Here is a 25,339-nt window from a genome sequence, read left to right as displayed (position 1 = left end):
ATAAGTTTTATGGGAATTCAGCAATCACGACCGCCCGATGACCACAAAATAAGGAAAGCATTGGGTTGATATCTAAGCTTTCTCGCTATCCTCCCGAATACGCAAATCTCTGACTTTGCCGAGGTATGAAAAGGTATGATCAGGGGTATGAAAGAGTCTATCAAAAGTCTGGGTGCCAACATTTTACCTCGCGCCCTAAGACGGAGACTGCCTGAGTACCACTTTGTTCGGGTATTCTTTTGGAAATTGTGCCCTTGAATTAGTGTTAGTAGAGTTCTTGTTGTCGTTTCCGATTCAGATCGCCTGAGTGAGTGTCTAGGGCTGCCGGTGCATCGGAAATATTGTGGTAGTCCAGCACCAAGTTTTTCCTCATTCATTTCAATTCTCTTCTTTGGAATAAGGCTTCAAATGAATTTCGAATGCGCGCAGGGAATGGCCGGTGATGAATACGGATGCTGATAATGATGGCGTGGGTAATCACGTCGATGATGGTAACAATGGATCCCCCGAAATCTATCGTCTCAATGAATCTGTCGAAATACACCGCGAAACGAAGTTGGTCGGATAGACATTCACTCGGGTTTTAGGTTTTCGAAAAAGACATCGACATGCCGGATACTGTGCTTAGATCCGATTCGCAGAAATTTAGTCAATTCAGTTTTGAACTTCGTCGTTGACCTGAACGAGCAAACCTAGGTGATAAGATTTGCGATTCGGTGGACGTCAAAGTTATACATTGATGTTTGCGAAACGGCTTTGGAATTATTTTTCATTGATCAATCGGATTTTTCAACACAGGGACGGGAGTACTAAGGTGTAAAGCTACGGTTGCAGGTTGTATGGAGAAAGATGCTATCTCGGTTGATAAGACTCTGATGGGTGTCTGTTTATTGTTTATTTCAGGCGATAGGATGTCTCCTGGTTGGAAGATTTCAAGGTCATTATGATCTGCCGATGCACGGGAATGACGCGACAATACCAGTATGTGGTCAGCGTCATGTTCGATATTTGTTCAAAGAACCAAGTGACCATTACACATTCCAACGACAATCTAACAGGTTGCCACTTCAGAGGCAGAAACGCCTACAATCCCATTTAATAGCGCCAAAGAGTGCTAATTCCGACTTACTCAATAACCGCAATTAGAAGGGTTATTTTGAGGGAAACCAGAATTACTGCGGCCAACGAAGTTCATCCGAGAAGCATTTCCATGTGGTTTGCTACAGAAAATTCAATATATTGACAAATAAATGCATACTTAAGGGATAGATAGACAGATAGATATATAGATAGTTTCCGAGCGCACAGAGTCTCTCATACCAGGTTGGTCAATGGTTAGAGGTCAGACGAACACAGTCTCCTGGTCCTCCAGGTTGGGTGTTGTGTTGGATATGGCAACTTGTTCCGTAGAAAAATAGATAGATAGATAGATAGATAGATAGATAGATAGATAGATAGATAGATAGATAGATAGATAGATAGATAGATAGATAGATAGATAGATAGATAGATAGATAGATAGATAGATAGATAGATAGATAGATAGATAGATAGATAGATAGATAGATAGATAGATAGATAGATAGATAGATAGATAGATAGATAGATAGATAGATAGATAGATAGATAGATAGATAGATAGATAGATAGATAGATAGATAGATAGATAGATAGATAGATAGATAGATAGATAGATAGATAGATAGATAGATAGATAGATAGATAGATAGATAGATAGATAGATAGATAGATAGATAGATAGATAGATAGATAGATAGATAGATAGATAGATAGATAGATAGATAGATAGATAGATAGATAGATAGATAGATAGATAGATAGATAGATAGATAGATAGATAGATAGATAGATAGATAGATAGATAGATAGATAGATAGATAGATAGATAGATAGATAGATAGATAGATAGATAGATAGATAGATAGATAGATAGATAGATAGATAGATAGATAGATAGATAGATAGATAGATAGATAGATAGATAGATAGATAGATAGATAGATAGATAGATAGATAGATAGATAGATAGATAGATAGATAGATAGATAGATAGATAGATAGATAGATAGATAGATAGATAGATAGATAGATAGATAGATAGATAGATAGATAGATAGATAGATAGATAGATAGATAGATAGATAGATAGATAGATAGATAGATAGATAGATAGATAGATAGATAGATAGATAGATAGATAGATAGATAGATAGATAGATAGATAGATAGATAGATAGATAGATAGATAGATAGATAGATAGATAGATAGATAGATAGATAGATAGATAGATAGATAGATAGATAGATAGATAGATAGATAGATAGATAGATAGATAGATAGATAGATAGATAGATAGATAGATAGATAGATAGATAGATAGATAGATAGATAGATAGATAGATAGATAGATAGATAGATAGATAGATAGATAGATAGATAGATAGATAGATAGATAGATAGATAGATAGATAGATAGATAGATAGATAGATAGATAGATAGATAGATAGATAGATAGATAGATAGATAGATAGATAGATAGATAGATAGATAGATAGATAGATAGATAGATAGATAGATAGATAGATAGATAGATAGATAGATAGATAGATAGATAGATAGATAGATAGATAGATAGATAGATAGATAGATAGATAGATAGATAGATAGATAGATAGATAGATAGATAGATAGATAGATAGATAGATAGATAGATAGATAGATAGATAGATAGATAGATAGATAGATAGATAGATAGATAGATAGATAGATAGATAGATAGATAGATAGATAGATAGATAGATAGATAGATAGATAGATAGATAGATAGATAGATAGATAGATAGATAGATAGATAGATAGATAGATAGATAGATAGATAGATAGATAGATAGATAGATAGATAGATAGATAGATAGATAGATAGATAGATAGATAGATAGATAGATAGATAGATAGATAGATAGATAGATAGATAGATAGATAGATAGATAGATAGATAGATAGATAGATAGATAGATAGATAGATAGATAGATAGATAGATAGATAGATAGATAGATAGATAGATAGATAGATAGATAGATAGATAGATAGATAGATAGATAGATAGATAGATAGATAGATAGATAGATAGATAGATAGATAGATAGATAGATAGATAGATAGATAGATAGATAGATAGATAGATAGATAGATAGATAGATAGATAGATAGATAGATAGATAGATAGATAGATAGATAGATAGATAGATAGATAGATAGATAGATAGATAGATAGATAGATAGATAGATAGATAGATAGATAGATAGATAGATAGATAGATAGATAGATAGATAGATAGATAGATAGATAGATAGATAGATAGATAGATAGATAGATAGATAGATAGATAGATAGATAGATAGATAGATAGATAGATAGATAGATAGATAGATAGATAGATAGATAGATAGATAGATAGATAGATAGATAGATAGATAGATAGATAGATAGATAGATAGATAGATAGATAGATAGATAGATAGATAGATAGATAGATAGATAGATAGATAGATAGATAGATAGATAGATAGATAGATAGATAGATAGATAGATAGATAGATAGATAGATAGATAGATAGATAGATAGATAGATAGATAGATAGATAGATAGATAGATAGATAGATAGATAGATAGATAGATAGATAGATAGATAGATAGATAGATAGATAGATAGATAGATAGATAGATAGATAGATAGATAGATAGATAGATAGATAGATAGATAGATAGATAGATAGATAGATAGATAGATAGATAGATAGATAGATAGATAGATAGATAGATAGATAGATAGATAGATAGATAGATAGATAGATAGATAGATAGATAGATAGATAGATAGATAGATAGATAGATAGATAGATAGATAGATAGATAGATAGATAGATAGATAGATAGATAGATAGATAGATAGATAGATAGATAGATAGATAGATAGATAGATAGATAGATAGATAGATAGATAGATAGATAGATAGATAGATAGATAGATAGATAGATAGATAGATAGATAGATAGATAGATAGATAGATAGATAGATAGATAGATAGATAGATAGATAGATAGATAGATAGATAGATAGATAGATAGATAGATAGATAGATAGATAGATAGATAGATAGATAGATAGATAGATAGATAGATAGATAGATAGATAGATAGATAGATAGATAGATAGATAGATAGATAGATAGATAGATAGATAGATAGATAGATAGATAGATAGATAGATAGATAGATAGATAGATAGATAGATAGATAGATAGATAGATAGATAGATAGATAGATAGATAGATAGATAGATAGATAGATAGATAGATAGATAGATAGATAGATAGATAGATAGATAGATAGATAGATAGATAGATAGATAGATAGATAGATAGATAGATAGATAGATAGATAGATAGATAGATAGATAGATAGATAGATAGATAGATAGATAGATAGATAGATAGATAGATAGATAGATAGATAGATAGATAGATAGATAGATAGATAGATAGATAGATAGATAGATAGATAGATAGATAGATAGATAGATAGATAGATAGATAGATAGATAGATAGATAGATAGATAGATAGATAGATAGATAGATAGATAGATAGATAGATAGATAGATAGATAGATAGATAGATAGATAGATAGATAGATAGATAGATAGATAGATAGATAGATAGATAGATAGATAGATAGATAGATAGATAGATAGATAGATAGATAGATAGATAGATAGATAGATAGATAGATAGATAGATAGATAGATAGATAGATAGATAGATAGATAGATAGATAGATAGATAGATAGATAGATAGATAGATAGATAGATAGATAGATAGATAGATAGATAGATAGATAGATAGATAGATAGATAGATAGATAGATAGATAGATAGATAGATAGATAGATAGATAGATAGATAGATAGATAGATAGATAGATAGATAGATAGATAGATAGATAGATAGATAGATAGATAGATAGATAGATAGATAGATAGATAGATAGATAGATAGATAGATAGATAGATAGATAGATAGATAGATAGATAGATAGATAGATAGATAGATAGATAGATAGATAGATAGATAGATAGATAGATAGATAGATAGATAGATAGATAGATAGATAGATAGATAGATAGATAGATAGATAGATAGATAGATAGATAGATAGATAGATAGATAGATAGATAGATAGATAGATAGATAGATAGATAGATAGATAGATAGATAGATAGATAGATAGATAGATAGATAGATAGATAGATAGATAGATAGATAGATAGATAGATAGATAGATAGATAGATAGATAGATAGATAGATAGATAGATAGATAGATAGATAGATAGATAGATAGATAGATAGATAGATAGATAGTTGGAGAGGTAGGCAGTTGGGTAGATTTTTATATAGATAGATGGGTGGATGGACAGAGAGGCAAACAAACGAGCAGAGAGACAGGTGGATGGTTAGAGATTAATCTACATGAAACCAGCGGGCGGAGCGAAGAGTGGATGAAACACATGGAGCGTCTGATTTTTACATGTAGCATGGTCAGTGATAACCGAGCTGATGTGAAAAGCCTATCACTCCAAAATTCAAGCGTTTCGCCGATGGAAGCTATTTGTGGATTTCATGTTATACCCGCCATGTTTTCCATGTTTATCTTGTTTACCGCTGACCAATATCGCCTGCAGAAATCAAGATGCTAACTATTTCTGCAACAAGGTGATATGTCATCAAGAATTTTGTTTGGATGTTTTCGCGGCATAAAACAACGCACGTTAGTTGAGATACCGTTTCAAATATTTAGCAAAATACATGAAAAGTTTAGTGATGTTCTACTTACCCGAATGTGACTCACGGGCGACTGAATTTCCGCGACGATTTGCGTAACCCTGACAACCGAGTGGTATTGTGTAGTTTCTTCTTAATAGGGGGTTGTCTAGTAAGACAAGTCTTCCAGTCAGTACTTTCAGAGCTCCTGTTTACAGTAACTGTCGCCCAATTGTTTTTTTGTTCCAGCCGCGTGCTGTAGATAGAAAACCCTATTTGCAGGCGCATTTTTTCTCAAAGTCTCGACGCTTAATGGAGGCTACAACGGAGCAAGAAAATGAAACCGCTCGGTGGAAGCTGCACCGTGCAATGCAGGTTTGTATTTTATTTTTCATATTCCAGTGTTCGCCAACTAAAATCTGAAAGCACGATAAAGGTTGACTTTAGGCAAGACTCGAGTTGTGTAGTAGAGAATAGGTGTTGCGAATGCATGGGCGGAAATAAACCGTAATCAGTCCTGTATTTTAGCAGTCGTTTCATGGTGCTACCCAAAAATTCAACGGGGTTCGTTTTGATGTGCTAGAAGCCTTTCATAGATAACCTATAATCCCCCGTAACCACCCTTTCCGCTTGTTTCAGCTTGGCCACATTGTCAAGGAAACGATTCGCGATATCGTCAAGGACGTGACGACCCACCATAAGCCAACTCTGAAGGGCTTGTCTAAAATGGATGAGCTCATGTGTTTTCAGGCAGTATTTGATCACTTCCGGACGAACTGCTTCAAAATTAAGCAGGTAATTTGGCCTCCTGCTGTACGAAAACAGGGGCTTACATACATTACTAGCAAATGCATTCACGCCTGGCGTCAGGTATCTTGAGCCTCAGGCCCAAAACTAAGTCCAGATAAACCGCTAGTAATAGACTTTTAAGTAAGGAACTTTCGGGGCAAATCCGGTAATCACATCACCAGCATATTCGTTCTGTTCTTGAAATTAAACCTTAATCCCGCAAACTCGCGTTCATTAGTTCAACAGTTTGTGGGCTAGTCCCGGAGCCAGTTAATGTCTAAATTCGTTATCAGCTCAAATTAGTTCAGATCAGTTCAGTTCAGTTCAGTTCAGCTCAGTTCAGCTCAGTTTAGTTGATTTCATTTCATTTCAGTTCAGTTGAGTTAAGTCCATGTCAGCTCAGTTCAATTCACTTCAATTCAGTTCAGTTAAGTTAATTTCAGTTCAGTTCAGTTAAGCTATGTTCAGTTTTTTAGCTCCTCTGGCGAACCCCGTTGGCGTTCCTGGAAAGGTGGAACCTCCTGACTGGAAGCGACACGGGTCAGTCCTGATGAGTCTGTTCCCTGTTTCAGAATGATCTGTGATTTCAATGCTGCTAAGGAATATAGTGAAGCAAGATTTGACCAGCAACTGTGGCTGAAATTGTTGTTTGAAGAACGCTTACCGATCAAATTCGCGCTCATCTAGCAGAATGCTGGAACCATCGATGCGGTAAAACAGTAGAAGAATAAGCCCAGGATCATACCCATAACTAAACAACACGGATCAGTTCATATGAATCACGTCGTTTAACTTTCACTTTGTGTCGTGGTTATATTTTTTTGGTAACCACTTTTAAAGTCTGTTTATTCAGTTTCTGCTTATTCTCTATACGCCGGTAAAAATCCCGCCCTTTTATTAAACGAGACCGGCATTGTTACAAAAATTTCGCTCGATTTTACCTGGGAGTATTTTGCTTGAACTGTCACGGATGCCCCCTGCTGGAAATGTTGTAATTACCTAGGTCCGCCCCTCTGAACTGACGGCACTGTGTTCTTTTACACGTTTTCGTAGATGAGTAATTCTGCGAGTAATTTCAGTATTTAAAATTGATCGAGGACAAACACGTAGGAACAAACTACATTACCGTAATATCACTCCGAGAAGCATATCATATGACTATTGATTCCAGAAATCGTTCAATATCTTCAGTAACGGCAGCGCAGAATTGTTTCTTCTCTCCACTTATGAAGCCTTTCCTATGTGGTATATAATTTGCCTTTTTCAAACAAACCAAATTATTATTTGCTTTCGGTCGGTTGCTATCCATTCTCCTCTACCGGAGCAATGGATCGCAAAAGTGGATGTACTGACCATCGGTGAATCACGTGTTGCCTTCGTACAGAGTTTATTCTCACTTGAGTGTTCACCGGAGATTCCTTGAATCTCCAAACACGCCTGACTTACGAATACACTATAACGACAAATTAGCTGTCCACTATTTTCACACAGCGGTAATTGGGAACATGAGAGAATCTGAGATAGTATTTGCTGTGTGCGCTTGTGGAACCAAACAAAAAACATTCTGTACAGAGAATGCCCGATGAAAAGCACAGTCGTTCTACTCATTTGCCTGATTTAATAAGATTTGATTTAATGACGGTGAATGGTTAACCGAAAAATAACATAAACAGTTCCCTGTACGAATGACTAACTTGTATAACTTCAGTGGACTATCCATTTTGGTCTCAAGTAGAACGCGATTTTGACGGAAACTCTGGAATGGCGACTGCCTGATGCGTCAAAAGATGGGCAAAACCGGACATAGTTTTACTACGTATTTTGCTTCTTAGAGTTCACAGATTTTCACTCATCTGCTACTTAACTGAAACATTTCGCGTGGTCTCAGATAGCATCATGGGAGTGTATATCAAAGTGCTTCGAATTGCCTAGAATTTAGATATGCTGAATGTCACTAACCAATCACTGACCTATCAACTGTCGGACAGTCGGTGTGCCTCACTGACAATCTTCCCCACAGTTTAGCATAATGACCACATTCTCTAAACTGCTTAATTCTGTTGGTGGACTTTAGGCTAAATCTTGCGTCAACGCAATTTCGTGATCGGTTGAAAGCATTCTTAGTGATTATCACAAACTCGTGCTCGACATGTGGGATCCTCAGTCATTCCTGTGCGTTGTGAAACTTCAGTTTTCCTAGCTGAGATCCTGTTATCTGTCTTCAGGTCCCCGAGGTAGCCCAGCAAACAACACAATTATTGGCGCTATGCAAAGCCGGATACGTGGCTGAAACCCTCATTGATTCTGTGTACAACGTCTGTTCCTAACGGACACGCGTCGCGTTTTGTGGGTTTGCCAAAATAAACTGAATTGCTGCTGGTCACTACGGTGTTTTGCCATCGTCACGGAACATTGGTTGTGTTTTCCCATCAAGCTAGGCATTTAGAAATCGTTCGGTTAAGAAAAATAAGCATTCAGGCAAAACCGTCCGTATTCTCAGACATTGTGAACTCAGCACGGCGCCTCCAGAAATCTGACGCATTGTTGCACCATCGATTCACAGGACGAACAAAAATAAGCCAGGTGGCCGGCCCAGGTAAAAAAGATATCGTGTCGTCTGTCGACTCAAACACGCTGCTCAAATTTCAATGTTTAATGTTTCAGTGGTATAAAACTTCATCGGATACTTAGTTGAGGTTGCTTGGTAGGCGTCATTTGGTATAACAATCAGACTGGTAAGGAGTCTTCTGGAATCGTCTGTTTTGGCGGTTGTCCTTTTACGACTTGGTCTACATGATATTGTTGTATCATATTCACCAACTAGCTGATGTTCATGCGCGTGGTGCGGGCTGGGACCGACACCAGGCCATATGAATCTCGTCCAGAATCATTATCCGTTTACCCGGAAGGAGATTTGGATACAACCGATGCGCAGTACCGCACAGAAATTGACACAACGGAGAGACCGATCACCAGATGAATAATAGATGCTCAGCAACTGACCAGTAAAACGCCGTGCGACAAAGGGCCGACAGACCACATGGTTGATACACAACACAACGTGTATGACTTTTGATGAAATGACTTGCTACCCCTAAGAATGCGGATAAAGTTTCAGCAACTCATTAGAAATCTCACCATTCTGGGTTACATTAGACAGGCGTAAAATGTGATGCTCAAGTGAAACAAGTCTGATAGGAAATCCCAGAGGAATCAACGCCACAGGGCAGATGCGGTGTGCCAGTTGGTTCACACGATTCAAGGATGTCTATCTTGAGACTAACGTACCAAATTCATTCCGTACCGGACAGTCATTCCGCGTTTTAATAGAGCTGTCAACCCATAGACTGCGATGGAACGAAATGTAGACTACAGTATACAAACAATCCTTCACTGCACTGAAGGAGATGAAATTTGGAGCTGGGAGGAGGCAGACCACTACATAACCCCAGCACGGAATTCGACGTCATTCGATAAATGGTAAGGAAGGAGGGCATTGTCAGTAAGCAAGCCGAGAATCATGGAATTCCCGTCCCGTTACCTTTTTCTGTTAAGACTTTATATGAGCGGCAGTTACACTATTTCATTTTAGTGGTAAGGAATGTGTTTCATCCGCACAATCCACCGGCACTTTAGGGCATTCAAAACATCAGAGGTTAGGCATCCCGCCAACACCCCAACTTAAACAGCAATCCGAATACTTCCGTTTAACAGAATTTAACGATTGATTAAAGCAGGCTTCCGCCACCAACTGGTGGAACTCTCCAAATGCACCTCGTTGTGGTGTAAATGCCTGAGTGAAATAAATTATGATGATGATGATGAAAATGATACAGTTATATCGAAGGGATTTCCTCACCCCTGTGCCAGATGCCAGGAGGAACTCACCGATAAGGGTACACAATAGATTTACTTATTTGCCTGCCAGTGCACGAGTTACAACGGCCGCGCGCTATTTGAAGGGCCCTTTCTGGCATTAAGCCCGGCACAGTGATGGCGTTTAGTGAACCTCAGCAACATCGATAGAGATATCTGAACGCTAATCATATTCGGTCGTGCTTCTGTGGCGTGCATGAGGACTCATTAAAAGTTTGCTGAGTTGGTTGAATGACTGACGGCCCGGGTGTTTGCTGGATTTCCTATTCAGATTTTGGTGGATTTTTAGGGTCTCAGTGGGTTCCGACAATCCAAGGTTACCTCCAGGAATCGGACATTCCTGGTAAATACGAACACTCTCATTTGCACATTAACTTAGTCTTAACGGGTGACTCCACTGAACCCAAATAATTTTCTCGTGTATACTGGTCTCTAAAAACCGGATTGTAAATTTAACTGCATTTCAGAATTCAGCTCGATGACGAGTTAATTCATTCCTCACGGTGCGCAAACCACTCGTGGTCTCAGTTGTGTCCCAAGGATAAATCACCTAAGCGTTGCTCCTCCCGAGGTTGGCTGGAACACCATACGCAGGATTATGAGGTTTGACCCTATCGAAATTTGCGGGACAAGCTAAATATGAATTGGCATTTTGCGTCCCTAGGCCGCCGTCTAACAAACGTAAACGATGTCTTTCGCCTCCCACAATACAAGATATAAGATTGAGCAGCTCGCAAGGAACATAACACGTAATGTTTTGCCTGGACTGGTCGTGCTAAGAAAACGACAGGAGCAAATAACGCCCAAGGTTTAGCCCCCCACACTGCCAAGGTTTTATAATTAAAACTGAAAACATAGAACAACTATCAGATGCTTCATATTGGAGTGAGGGATTGTCTCCAGAGCGTCTGAGATAGCTAGGTGTTTAAGGCGCGAACATACTGGCCGGTGGTTTCGCACTTCGGTCCCAACTTTGGCATTTCGGCTGTGCGTGTTCTGAATTGAGGAGCATCTCAACCCTCGTGATTTTTGGATGGCGCAGTACAAAACCTGAATGATTGCTGGAAAATTCTCGCTGTGGTACGGGGCAATTGATGATCAAACATGTGAAGACACTTGGTGTCTACGGATGTGCAGGGAAAGTCTTACAGGCGTTTCCTTTCTTACGCCTACTTAGCTTCAGAGAAGCTCGCATGGGATGTCCTAAAGAGGGCCAGTTTGCGTGTCTGCTTGCAACTAGGCATTTCCACCTCTTACCACCATTTTTCGCAATACAGCCATGATTAATGCGAATCGTCAAAAACACTAACATTTGAAGTTTCGTTGAAACACAAGGCGATATGTAAATGTGCAAACTGCGAAAGATTGGCACATCTGGCGATTTCGGACACAATTGCTGAAGTGATTGACGCTTGATATTTCACAGTGTAGTGGCATAATATGAATCCAATGGTTTCTTCTCGGACGTGATTTTATCGCAAGCTCCTTGTCGCCTTCTATATAATGACTTCATGACAGATATCGGTAACGGGAGTGAGGAAGACTTATGGAGGGGAACATTTACGCAAGTCCAGTAGTGCCGGGCTACTTCGCGCTACTGCAGAAGCACACGCCTCCAGCCTGGAATGTTTGGTAACCGTATTGTATCAAATGCTTCGAATTGGGTCTCACAAGACCTTGATGTTATGTGCGGATTCGATCAATGCAAAGTATGCGTCCCTCATGTCGTTCTTGGCGAAACCCACAAGAGCATGTTAAATAAACTGTCCATTGTATCCAACGGCCTGCTAACAAATCCCTAGAGGCTGCGACTGAAACACTGTGCTTTTGGTTTCCACGTCTGTGGTAAGATGGTCACCTGGCCTCTGAATTTTGACCGTTTAACGCGATGTTTCAGATAGGTTCGTAACCCCAAGTTTTGGCCGTGTTCGGTTGGCGGACATAGCCAAATGAGTAGGCGTAATTGAAGCGACTTAATGTGATGAAGCTTTACCGTTTAATGGTTCACAATGGTTCGAAGACTTCAGGATTTGGCCGTATTGAGTTGGCGGATATGACCAAATGATTTGGCGTATTTGAATTGAATCACTGTGATGAAGCAGTGCGCTGCTCTCAAATCGTAAAGGGTCGGTTAGCTCAAAAATTCAAATGGAATAATGGCTCCCCTCCCAGTGGTTGTAGGAGCTATAAATAGAGTACTACACAACACAATCAAGCAATCTTAAAAGGTGTGCAGGGAAAATCATCTGCACAAATTTGCATGCACGGTGAACGGAGACTTGTGGGGAGCAATATCCGACAATCGCAGTCTGGCTACATATACAACAAAGGTGAAGAGCGGATGAATCTTCGTTTTCACGCCCTCAATGCACCCACCAAATCCTTCTCGGGACATTCCTCGTAACTGATCCCAAGGTTTGAGATTTGTTATCAAAACCATAGAACAACTATTAAATACCTCGTATTAGTATGAAAGAATATTTCAAGAGAGCTCAAGACACCTCGGTGGCTAGGGCGACAAAAGTGTGAATTTGGCGGCAAACAGAGCCGCTCCCGGTCGGCAAAGTCAGCATAAAAATGCATTTATCGCTTGACGCTTGAGTACCGTGCAACAGAAAATCTCATGGACATCAAGAGACACCACTACGGCCCAAGACGAATGGCTACATATCTGGCATGTAATCATGTAAAAGAGAAGAGCTGAACAAACTGAGCAAATGAGATCTGATTGGTGGAAATTCTGACGCACATTTACTGAATCATTTTGGTAATTATCATCCGTACCAGGAGGCGTTTAGCGAGAGTTGTGGAAAATAAGTTGGAATTACATAGAAAAGTGGGACGGGAGAAATCTTAGAACGTTAGGATAAAGAAACGTGATGCCTGCTTCATGGGTACGAAAGTCGGCACGAAAGTAACAAGAGCTTGTCGTGATCTCATGTGTGAAGTTTGTGAGATATAGGTTCCCCACGTATACCGATATAACCAGGCAAACTTGAAATCCAAAATACAGCACGGTGTAACAAGTAGCACGTGTGTTTTCCAATTGGCGTATGTGGACAGCATCTAGAATAATGAATTCAATGCACCCAGGCGACAGAACCGTGCAGCAGGAGCATTTGATCCGCCGAGGCATAGTGCAGACAAACATGGGAACACATTCTGTCAATAGCGCAGATTACGTGGTTAATATAAAGCGTGAAACGTTGTCGACGTTGATCATCTGGGCCTTGGATTATGTGACTGATGCCCCTGACAAAGCAAACGGCACCCCTTTGAATAATTATAGGATATTCTCAAACGTGAGGACCGCATTCTTTCGGTCCTCTGACTCGACAGATTGTTGTCAGCATTCGGAACGAAAGCCCAACGCCGTGAAATATCGGGAGTGCTAGGGGAATAAAAAATCTCAACAACCGAAGGGACAGCTACAGCCCGATTTACGGTCCGTTCATTCAACCACAGCCTGGAGGTCAGTGACACTGATGGAGAATAAAGTGGGCCACGGGTAGTTGATTCACTACCAGAAGGGCTGGTAAAGATCAAGAACCACGCTGTTCTCAATTACAAGCGGACCTTGTGAAGGATTCCCTGATGAGTAGTACACGACAGTCAGTTTGTCGAGGATATAACACAATTGCGACTCCACTGTGCGACATGCTCGGGCAAAATCGAGTATCCGAGTGAATCAGGGCAGTACATGGGTATTTTTAACGTGTCAAATCGTGGATGCTGGATCACCAAACGACCCTTAAACTGCCCAGGGTCAAACAGCTGTTCGCGGTTGCAAAGGCCGCTAGTGACTAATGTGTCGGCACAGTCCTCAAGCAGAAGAATGGGGTTACCAAATAAGCCAGTCGTTTCTTGACTAACGCTGTGCACAAGCATTCGGTGAGTGAGAAAGTATGTTGAGCGATTGTTTGGGCCATTTATAAGTTGGGACCATACCTGTTTGGACAAAATTCTCATATCAAAACCAACCCAAGGCCCCAGAGTTTGATGGAAGAAGTATTGAGAACTAAGAGGGAAACATGTAATTGGAAACTTTCTAGAGTTACTCGGATCGGTTAAGTCAGGATGAATCTGGAGTAATTTCTTGGAGCACCACCGATTCTGATGTTTTGCCGCCCATGACACTACGCGTTTGAGACGGAAGCTGATTGTCAATTGCCACGTGATGACACACAGAGGATAGATCAAGACACACGACTCACTTCGGCCGAGGGTCTAGTTGCCCAAATTGAGGGGTGAGACGGATTGTGTGATGACCTGCAGGTGTTGCTAACTAGAGAAATGTGATAAGACAGGGGCAACCCATCCTGTGGAACCGACTGCTGTCTCAGAAATCGCCTACATCTGGACCGCTGGAATCATCGTCCGTTCTCCGGTGACAAGCGGTGGAAATCAACATATGAAATCAATATATATGAAATGAGTCGACGCCGCATCCGAGTCAAATCAACGAACAGCGACCGTCAGCGGAGTGGTTATGCGTCACATCCTGGCCAACCATGGGATGCCAAAAATGACCCCAATCGATGGAAAGCCTTCCTTTGAAAGCATACACCTCAAAGGTTGACCTATATACACTCATTTGCAAACTAATTCGGTTCTTCGAGAGATGCCGTCAAACCAGCTAAATATCTCGTTTGTGATGCTTCCAAGCAACTGAATATTCTGCACCAACCCGCCACATGTTTCGATGGCTACGATATTCGAGATATATCGTGATACATGTATATTTTTATGCGATTTCATTAAGTTACTGGAAATTCGTCGACAGCCCACGACCGCTTTTGCTCCTCTTAGGGCTCATCAGGTAGGCGCAGTCCCCGATCATGGAGCAGCAGGCGGCCGATGGAGGCAACTGCTGTCAACGATGTTGCTGGCACATCCTGCTTCCATACAACCAACCAAACTGCCACGGTGATGCATGGTCAACATCAGCGTCTTCTGGCTGATCAGGGAATTGGGTTACGGCGGGTATCACTTGATTACAATTGTATGATAGTCTGAATATCCAAGGGGGTTCAAGAAGCCGCGTTCATGAAGAAGACGGACAATAGTTTTTTAAACAAGGTGCACGAAAGAGTTAATCTCCATTCTCGTTGTCCCCAAAAGGACAGTTGTTGTTTTCTTATAAAAAAATTTCGCAACAAACGGCTTTCCTACATTCACTAGCTAACGCGATGGTTCACAATGGTTCGAAGACTTCAGGATTTGGCCGTATTGAGTTGGCGGATATGACCAAATGATTTGGCGTATTTGAAGCAATTCACTGTGATGAAGCAGTGCGCTGCTCTCAAATCGTAAAGGGTCGGTTAGCTCAAAAATTCAAATGGAATAATGGCTCCCCTCCCAGTGGTTGTAGGAGCTATAAACAAAGAACTGTTCTTGGCGAAACCCACAAGAGCATGTTAAATAAACTGTCCATTGTATCCAACGGCCTGCTAACAAATCCCTAGAGGCTGCGACTGAAACACTGTGCTTTTGGTTTCCACATCTGTGGTAAAATAGATACCTGGCCTCTAAAGTTTTACCGTTTAACGCGATGGTTCACAATGGTTCGAAGACTTCAGGATTTGGCCGTATTGAGTTGGCGGATATGACCAAATGATTTGGCGTATTTGAAGCAATTCACTGTGATGAAGCAGTGCGCTGCTCTCAAATCGTAAAGGGTCGGTTAGCTCAAAAATTCAAATGGAATAATGGCTCCCCTCCCAGTGGTTGTAGGAGCTATAAATAGAGTACTACATAACACTTATAATTTTCATAACAAGATTTTGTTATATGATTGGCCTTGGTAATATTTTCACCCGATCATTTTGGTTTTAACCTCTAAGGATGTAACCTGCCGCAAAAGTCACGGAAAACTCTGAGGAGAGTTTGGAAATAGCACGGTATACTAGAGATCACACACTTATCGAATCAAGCAATCTTAAAAGGTGTGCAGGGAAAATCATCTGCACAAATTTGCATGCACGGTGAACGGAGACTTGTGGGGAGCAATATCCGACAATCGCAGTCTGGCTACATATACAACAAAGGTGAAGAGCGGATGAATCTTCGTTTTCACGCCTCAATGCATCCCACCAAATCCTTCTCGGGACATTCCTCGTAACTGATCCCAAGGTTTGAGATTTGTTATCAAAACCATAGAACAACTATCAGATACCTCGTATTAGTATGAAAGAATATTTCAAGAGAGCTCAAGACACCTCGGTGGCTAGGGCGACAAAAGTGTGAATTTGGCGGCAAACAGAGCCGCTCCCGGTCGGCAAAGTCAGCATAAAAATGCATTTATCGCTTGACGCTTGAGTACCGTGCAACAGAAAATCTCATGGACATCAAGAGACACCACTACGGCCCAAGACGAATGGCTACATATCTGGCATGTAATCATGTAAAAGAGAAGAGCTGAACAAACTGAGCAAATGAGATCTGATTGGTGGAAATTCTGACGCACATTTACTGAATCATTTTGGTAATTATCATCCGTACCAGGAGGCGTTTAGCGAGAGTTGTGGAAAATAAGTTGGAATTACATAGAAAAGTGGGACGGGAGAAATCTTAGAACGTTAGGATAAAGAAACGTGATGCCTGCTTCATGGGTACGAAAGTCGGCACGAAAGTAACAAGAGCTTGTCGTGATCTCATGTGTGAAGTTTGTGAGATATAGGTTCCCCACGTATACCGATATAACCAGGCAAACTTGAAATCCAAAATACAGCACGGTGTAACAAGTAGCACGTGTGTTTTCCAATTGGCGTATGTGGACAGCATCTAGAATAATGAATTCAATGCACCCAGGCGACAGAACCGTGCAGCAGGAGCATTTGATCCGCCGAGGCATAGTGCAGACAAACATGGGAACACATTCTGTCAATAGCGCAGATTACGTGGTTAATATAAAGCGTGAAACGTTGTCGACGTTGATCATCTGGGCCTTGGATTATGTGACTGATGCCCCTGACAAAGCAAACGGCACCCCTTTGAATAATTATAGGATATTCTCAAACGTGAGGACCGCATTCTTTCGGTCCTCTGACTCGACAGATTGTTGTCAGCATTCGGAACGAAAGCCCAACGCCGTGAAATATCGGGAGTGCTAGGGGAATAAAAAATCTCAACAACCGAAGGGACAGCTACAGCCCGATTTACGGTCCGTTCATTCAACCACAGCCTGGAGGTCAGTGACACTGATGGAGAATAAAGTGGGCCACGGGTAGTTGATTCACTACCAGAAGGGCTGGTAAAGATCAAGAACCACGCTGTTCTCAATTACAAGCGGACCTTGTGAAGGATTCCCTGATGAGTAGTACACGACAGTCAGTTTGTCGAGGATATAACACAATTGCGACTCCACTGTGCGACATGCTCGGGCAAAATCGAGTATCCGAGTGAATCAGGGCAGTACATGGGTATTTTTAACGTGTCAAATCGTGGATGCTGGATCACCAAACGACCCTTAAACTGCCCAGGGTCAAACAGCTGTTCGCGGTTGCAAAGGCCGCTAGTGACTAATGTGTCGGCACAGTCCTCAAGCAGAAGAATGGGGTTACCAAATAAGCCAGTCGTTTCTTGACTAACGCTGTGCACAAGCATTCGGTGAGTGAGAAAGTATGTTGAGCGATTGTTTGGGCCATTTATAAGTTGGGACCATACCTGTTTGGACAAAATTCTCATATCAAAACCAACCCAAGGCCCCAGAGTTTGATGGAAGAAGTATTGAGAACTAAGAGGGAAACATGTAATTGGAAACTTTCTAGAGTTACTCGGATCGGTTAAGTCAGGATGAATCTGGAGTAATTTCTTGGAGCACCACCGATTCTGATGTTTTGCCGCCCATGACACTACGCGTTTGAGACGGAAGCTGATTGTCAATTGCCACGTGATGACACACAGAGGATAGATCAAGACACACGACTCACTTCGGCCGAGGGTCTAGTTGCCCAAATTGAGGGGTGAGACGGATTGTGTGATGACCTGCAGGTGTTGCTAACTAGAGAAATGTGATAAGACAGGGGCAACCCATCCTGTGGAACCGACTGCTGTCTCAGAAATCGCCTACATCTGGACCGCTGGAATCATCGTCCGTTCTCCGGTGACAAGCGGTGGAAATCAACATATGAAATCAATATATATGAAATGAGTCGACGCCGCATCCGAGTCAAATCAACGAACAGCGACCGTCAGCGGAGTGGTTATGCGTCACATCCTGGCCAACCATGGGATGCCGAAAATGACCCCAATCGATCGGAAGCCTTCCTTTGAAAGCATACACCTCAAAGGTTGACCTATATACACTCATTTGCAAACTAATTCGGTTCTTCGAGAGATGCCGTCAAACCAGCTAAATATCTCGTTTGTGATGCTTCCAAGCAACTGAATATTCTGCACCAACCCGCCACATGTTTCGATGGCTACGATATTCGAGATATATCGTGATACATGTATATTTTTATGCGATTTCATTAAGTTACTGGAAATTCGTCGACAGCCCACGACCGCTTTTGCTCCTCTTAGGGCTCATCAGGTAGGCGCAGTCCCCGATCATGGAGCAGCAGGCGGCCGATGGAGGCAACTGCTGTCAACGATGTTGCTGGCACATCCTGCTTCCATACAACCAACCAAACTGCCACGGTGATGCATGGTCAACATCCGCGTCTTCTGGCTGATCAGGGAATTGGGTTACGGCGGGTATCACTTGATTACAATTGTATGATAGTCTGAATATCCAAGGGGGTTCAAGAAGCCGCGTTCATGAAGAAGACGGACAATAGTTTTTTAAACAAGGTGCACGAAAGAGTTAATCTCCATTCTCGTTGTCCCCAAAAGGACAGTTGTTGTTTTCTTATAAAAAAATTTCGCAACAAACGGCTTTCCTACATTCACTAGCTATTGCAGATATTCCGTACACGTGTCGCTAGATAATAACACGTAGGACGTAGAATCACCCTGAAGTCAATGCTCCAGATGTTCATTGCCTCGACCAAGTCCATGCCGAAGTTCCTGCTAACGAAATTACGTTTGATGTATCACCGGTAAATAGCTAAGCTCTGGGAGAGTGTGTGTTGGCTTTGTTCATTCTGGAAGTCACACTACCCACAAGTTTGCTGAAAATCTTCAGCTGCTCACCACCGGTTTCGTCATTCATCTTTATCGGTTCCCAGGTTTTCATCTGCCTAATATTCTATGTGAACCGAACTTGGACAGATTTCGAGAACTTCGCTCATTTGCACATGAATTCGGTTTTGAAATGGAGACTCGGATGGGTCCAGTTGAATTTCCTGTTTTTGATGGTACGATTCAAATGAGTGTGGTGCACAAGCCTGCTTAGTATGTCAGTTGCTCCAATATCCGACGTACGCATTACGCTGATGTGTAGGCGTCATTAGTTACTGGGAAAGTTGCTACAAACTATTGTAAAGCCCACGACAGGTTTCGCCCTTCTTGGAGCTCGCGTCAAAAACGAATCCGTTTGCGAGTGAGCTGGTTGTCAAAATATTCTTAACTGAAAATATGCCCACAAAAATTCACACGTGATAGACCTTTTTCGAAACACCGACCATTAGTCGGTTGATCCTGGAGTCGAATCAAAATAGTCTGACAAATGGTTTTTTGTAGTGAGAGCTAACCACACTACCGATGCGCCGGTCGGGTCTCAACGGTCGAATGTTGAACGCACTCGTTGGACCGACAATGGTCCGGTTAAAACTACCTGGAATTTTGTGAGATGAACACCACCAATGAATCCCGTAAGGATGGAATGGCCTCGCGGATCTTCCGAGCTTTTTGGCATAAAATGCTTTTAACTCACAAAAAGAAATCTCCACAAAATATTCCAAAGATTCATTACACTATCAAAACCAGGAGACTGCATCTTTCTAATATTGTTGTGGGACGCGCGAGCGATTTAAACGCCTATCTGAGGAGATTCCGAATCCAGCGCTTACGTTAACTGAGGAGAAACGCTCAGCAAGTAATTAATTGATTAACCATGTTGTAGCCATGAGATAACCTGCATGGAATAAACATTGATTATGTCAAATAATAGACAGATTGCGATTATATGTATCCTAAAATGATAACAGTGAACGGGATTTCGGCGAATATTACCTCGATAATCAATCGACGACAGGTACTCGCATGATGCACGGTTCCAGTCGTATCGAATGTTCACTTTCGATCGAAGCTTCGGGTTTACACGTGTGACTGGTGTCTGAACAGCCGCTCAAATTATTTTCATAGGATAAAGTTAATGAATGTTAACCGGTAACATAAAACGGTCATTTTAATAATTAAAGCGTAATAATTTGCGCTTTATACTCAAGAATAAAGAGTAGCAATGAAGTCTCCAATTCTCCCAACGAAGACAAGATCGGGCCGGCTGATATTCCTTAAAAACAAAAGACATCCAAAGCTGGTCGAAGAATCTTAAACACGACTAAAATAAGAGTAGCTCTCCGTCAGTGCGCTCTGCAATGAGGCAGTTAAAGCATTGTCTCCCAGAAAAAATTAACAGGGATTTCGTCTACAAAATTAAATGTAGCGACTGCGTTATTGTCCATATAGGACAGACGGCGAAGGCACTTCACATTTGAATAGGAGACCATAGTAGAAAAATAAACAGAAACGCAGATGAATATCATGCGTTACTGAAGGACTAAGCGATTGCGGGACACACACTGGATACGGGACACAAAATGGTTTACAAACTCTAAGGTTTTGAGGCGAGGACCACGGTCCACGTTACATTGACTGGTAACCCAGGTCGGTAAACCGATAGGCATCCTAGTGTTAACAGAGTAAACGGCGTGGAACTGGCGAGCCTAAGGAGAACGGTTTTGGATTGTCCAAGCTGACACGTGTTGGTGTGCGGTCATCTGATACAACAGTAGTCGTCATCCGAAATTTACTTGACCGCAACCCACTGGATCAAACTAAATTCTCAGAGCACTCACAACCCCACAAAACCGAGGAAAATCTACCATCAGCAACCGAGGTGAATTATTAACCCAAAGTTTGAGAGTAACGAACCAAACCCGATGGGAATTTATCTGAAACTCCTCCAACTCACCAAAGTAATTTTTTCACAACCACAGGCGAAAATGACCTTTACGCGTTTTTCGATTTGTGGCATAAATGTTGACTTTGGTTGCAACACGTCCTCTCACCAAATAAAAACTTGTCCATATGCAAAAAGGTTCGTAATTCACCTCATCACCGAAGTTTATCAAGTCGATGAAATTTGACTACCGTCTCACTGTATAATGTATTGGGCAGGACAGTGAGGATGTCGTCAATTGGTACAAAGCTCACTATAATTTAAGGGGAGTGTGATGTACGGAAGACAATGTGGTTTCAAACGTAAGTTTGCGATGCTAGGTCGCAACATGATGTTTTCAAAACAAACTGCCCCAAAATCGATAAAGAGAGCGCAGATCCCTATCCAATGCCACAAGCAAAGGATGTAATAATAATAATATCAATAATAATAATAATATAATACTTAAGATAAAATGGTTTGGTGGTAAAGGCTCGAAATCAGCGACCGTGTTTCGCCGCCAGCCTCGGCATCCCCAACAGCCCAGTGCAGTCTTGGGCTAACCGGCGACTGCTCGGCACTTGTGCTTCCCTCGGGAAATATTATGGCTGCATACCGCGGCTGAAGTAGCGGTATTATTGTTCTGTTCCCAATGTTAAAACTGCTATTTTGCCACCTTTGATTTCAGCGGATTGTGTTCAACTGTAGTGCTGAGGGGATCAGCCTGGTGAACTTAAGTGAATACCGCAGCGCAAACTGAATCTTTTAAAAGCAATTGGACAGAGCGCACATGTCGATACAAGCACCTACGGAATGCACTTTGTTTGATCGGTACAAGCACTAAAAATACGTCAACAGATTGCCAACACAGGTGACTTTGCAGGTTAATGATCACCCGGTAGCTGATCTGTCAGTCAAGCCAAAAGTTGGATTGCAATGTTTTCAGTAGATGTTGGCTTTCCGCGGTGATAATGCTTCCTACGCCAATGACAGTGGAATGGCTGAGCACATTTGTCATTCTTCATTTCCTTGGGTCCTTCGATATGCGTGTCAAATTTGATGACTCAAAAGCTATGAGTTTCGGCAGAAAGGAGCTTATATTGTGTACGTTTCCTCGAAAGAGCTCATGAACACTTGGTTATTTGTTCATTTACGGAACTAGTGTGCAAGCGCAAACACTGCAATAAGCTTTCATCCTGACCGATGTGTGTCAACGAATGATTTAGCACACCAAGGCAGGCCAGTTGAACAGGAAGAAAATCACAAAATATGCTGGGGGTAAAATAGGAATTCCATTTTGCGGCGCGTCCGGATGCCTAACGACTCAACAATACGCGAACTCCTAGGTAGAATTTCCGGTTGCCAGTCAATACGTAACTTGGAGTCTCAGATATTCATTCGTTCTTTTAACCACTGTTCTGCGATAATTTCGCCCGCTTTTGACATAACATTTGACCAACGAGTCAATGGTTACGCTTGTTCTCTCGTGGAGAATACAGTTCCCGTCGTTGCCGGCGCATGTGGACGAGTGAGCCTTTAGTCGTACGGTTTTTGAGCATCGGGTTTAATGCTCCCCCATCGACAGCTGTTACGTAATGATATTTAAACATTCAAGCGGATCAGGCAGTCCTACTGGGTTGGTATTATGGTGGTCGGCTTGATTTTTACTAGTAGTATACTGTTACACGTCAAAAATGTTCGATTGTTGTAATCCGGAAAACGGGAAATCCGAGGCCCAGGTCATACTTGCCGGTATGATGTATCGAATCAGGGGATGTTATACATGTTGAGACTTCTTATGTTCTGAGGCTTTCAAAGGAACCTTTTTATGCCCATGCTTTCAGTATGGATGCGAAAAGCTTCAAAATTGTGCTTTAAATAATCTGATGCATTTTATTAGAGGAACCCCACCACTAGATCAGTCCGGTTGTCGTTCCCCAATGTCTACTGAACAACCAGGCAACAGTTGGCCGAGAACTGCTGATCAGCAGGGCGATTAACTCTCCTTTACACTGGATATAGCGCGAATCATCCTTAAATCTCAGAAACCAAATCACTTCGTCACGTAGTGTTGACAGGTCCCTCGATTGAGGAGTTATCACAAGGAATTTCCAGTCATCTTATAAAACCATTCTTTCTTTGATCAACTTATGGACTGCCTCTATTATGAAAAGCATGGGGCAGTTCCAACTGAGATTCCGTACAATCAGTAAAAGCAGTCCCCACCGCCAAGCTGAGAAGCGCTCACAACTACCGCGTTTCAAGAATCTCCAGAAAAAATCGACCCGGCGACTCTCCGAAGACCCAACAATTTACTTTGCTGACAATATGTATGCAGATACCCGCCATGCAGCTTACACCTCCATGAATCCTTGTCGTCAGCAGGTGAAAATATGTTTATTTCCAAATCAAGTGGAAAATGTGTGCGGCCGACTGGGAAGTCATCGTTACGGAGAGGTTTGGTACACAATCAGTGAATTTATTTTTTCGGCAAATTTTCGCTTTTGGCGCAAAATCTTCGACAGGCCAGGTGAGCGGTTGAGTAGGTTGATTGGGTTTTAAGGCGGTCAGAGAGCCAATCCGTGAGATTTATCATGACTAGCCGACTCGATCGTGGCTGGCTTTTTAGTCTGATGTCACTATGTTCATCAAAGCTGTCGGGGGGGGGTTTGAGTGGTAAATTGGATCTAACTCGACTTGGGTTTTCTACTCCTAGACCCAGACCATTTCGTTGATACCAGCAAACGGCTTTGTGTCATCTCGGCTGATCTTAGACAGCTTTCCACACGCTTGTAATTTCTATTCACGCTAGTCTATGCACGATGGGATGCTTGGCGATTTCCACTGCCTCGGCCACCAGTAGCCGTAGTGTGAATAGTAAACTTCGTTTCCCTTATCCAGTGTCTAGTTCACACCCTGTCATTGCCAAATTGCTGAATGTCGCCTGTTATTCATCTACGTTTGCCGGTGGTTGGTTAATAGATCGCGTATGCTCACGAATTGTGATGTGCTATTCCCCGGATGTCTACAAACCTATATAAAACTTGGTACAGCCGTTATTTTGCATTTTGTATACACAGTTCTTAGTGCTATCAACCATAAGCTGATTGTTCAAGTACACAAACACCCAGCGTATTGTCTCGCCTTTTTGGAAAGATGCACCCCTTAGACGCGTTAGGAATGTCATATTTGACTTCCTTGAGATGCAGTTGTCAGCAAGCATATCGGGTAAAGTAAGTTAGTTCCACTAAACACTCAAACGTGTACGATGACGGCATTAGCCAGTTTCGCGACCGGTTATGTCTTTAACGATAATGGTGACTCAACTATAAAGTATGTTCCCATACAAGCTCTTGTTCAATCGCATTAGTCTAATGAGAATTGAAAGAACGCCGGTTTCACTACTGAACAAGTTCTAGATAGTTCATGTTCGAGGAATTGCCTTACCATCAGCATCCCAGTGTCGAAAAAAGTCTCATTGATAAGGGGCACAAGGATCAAATAGGATTGTTCAATTTTGACCTTAAATCCGGGCTTTCGTATCGACGCTGGGTGGATAATCAGCATCTTTTTTTTTGCTGGACTAAACCGACTGTTCAGCGTCCAATATGTAACCGGCTCTTCTGGCTTTCCTGATGTTTTCCCATAATGGGATTTTCGGGCGGTTTGAGGGTCTCATCACATTTTGGGCATCATAGAATACGTTCCAGAAATCCGGTCTTGCTTATACCTGATTTACTTAGTGTTCCTAATTTCTGAGTGTAAGTGAAGTGGTTTTACTT

Source organism: Opisthorchis viverrini (genome assembly GCF_000715545.1).
Source record: "Opisthorchis viverrini unplaced genomic scaffold opera_v5_510, whole genome shotgun sequence".
Taxonomy (NCBI): Eukaryota; Metazoa; Platyhelminthes; class Trematoda; order Opisthorchiida; family Opisthorchiidae; genus Opisthorchis; species Opisthorchis viverrini.
This window is presented reverse-complemented; position numbering follows the sequence as displayed.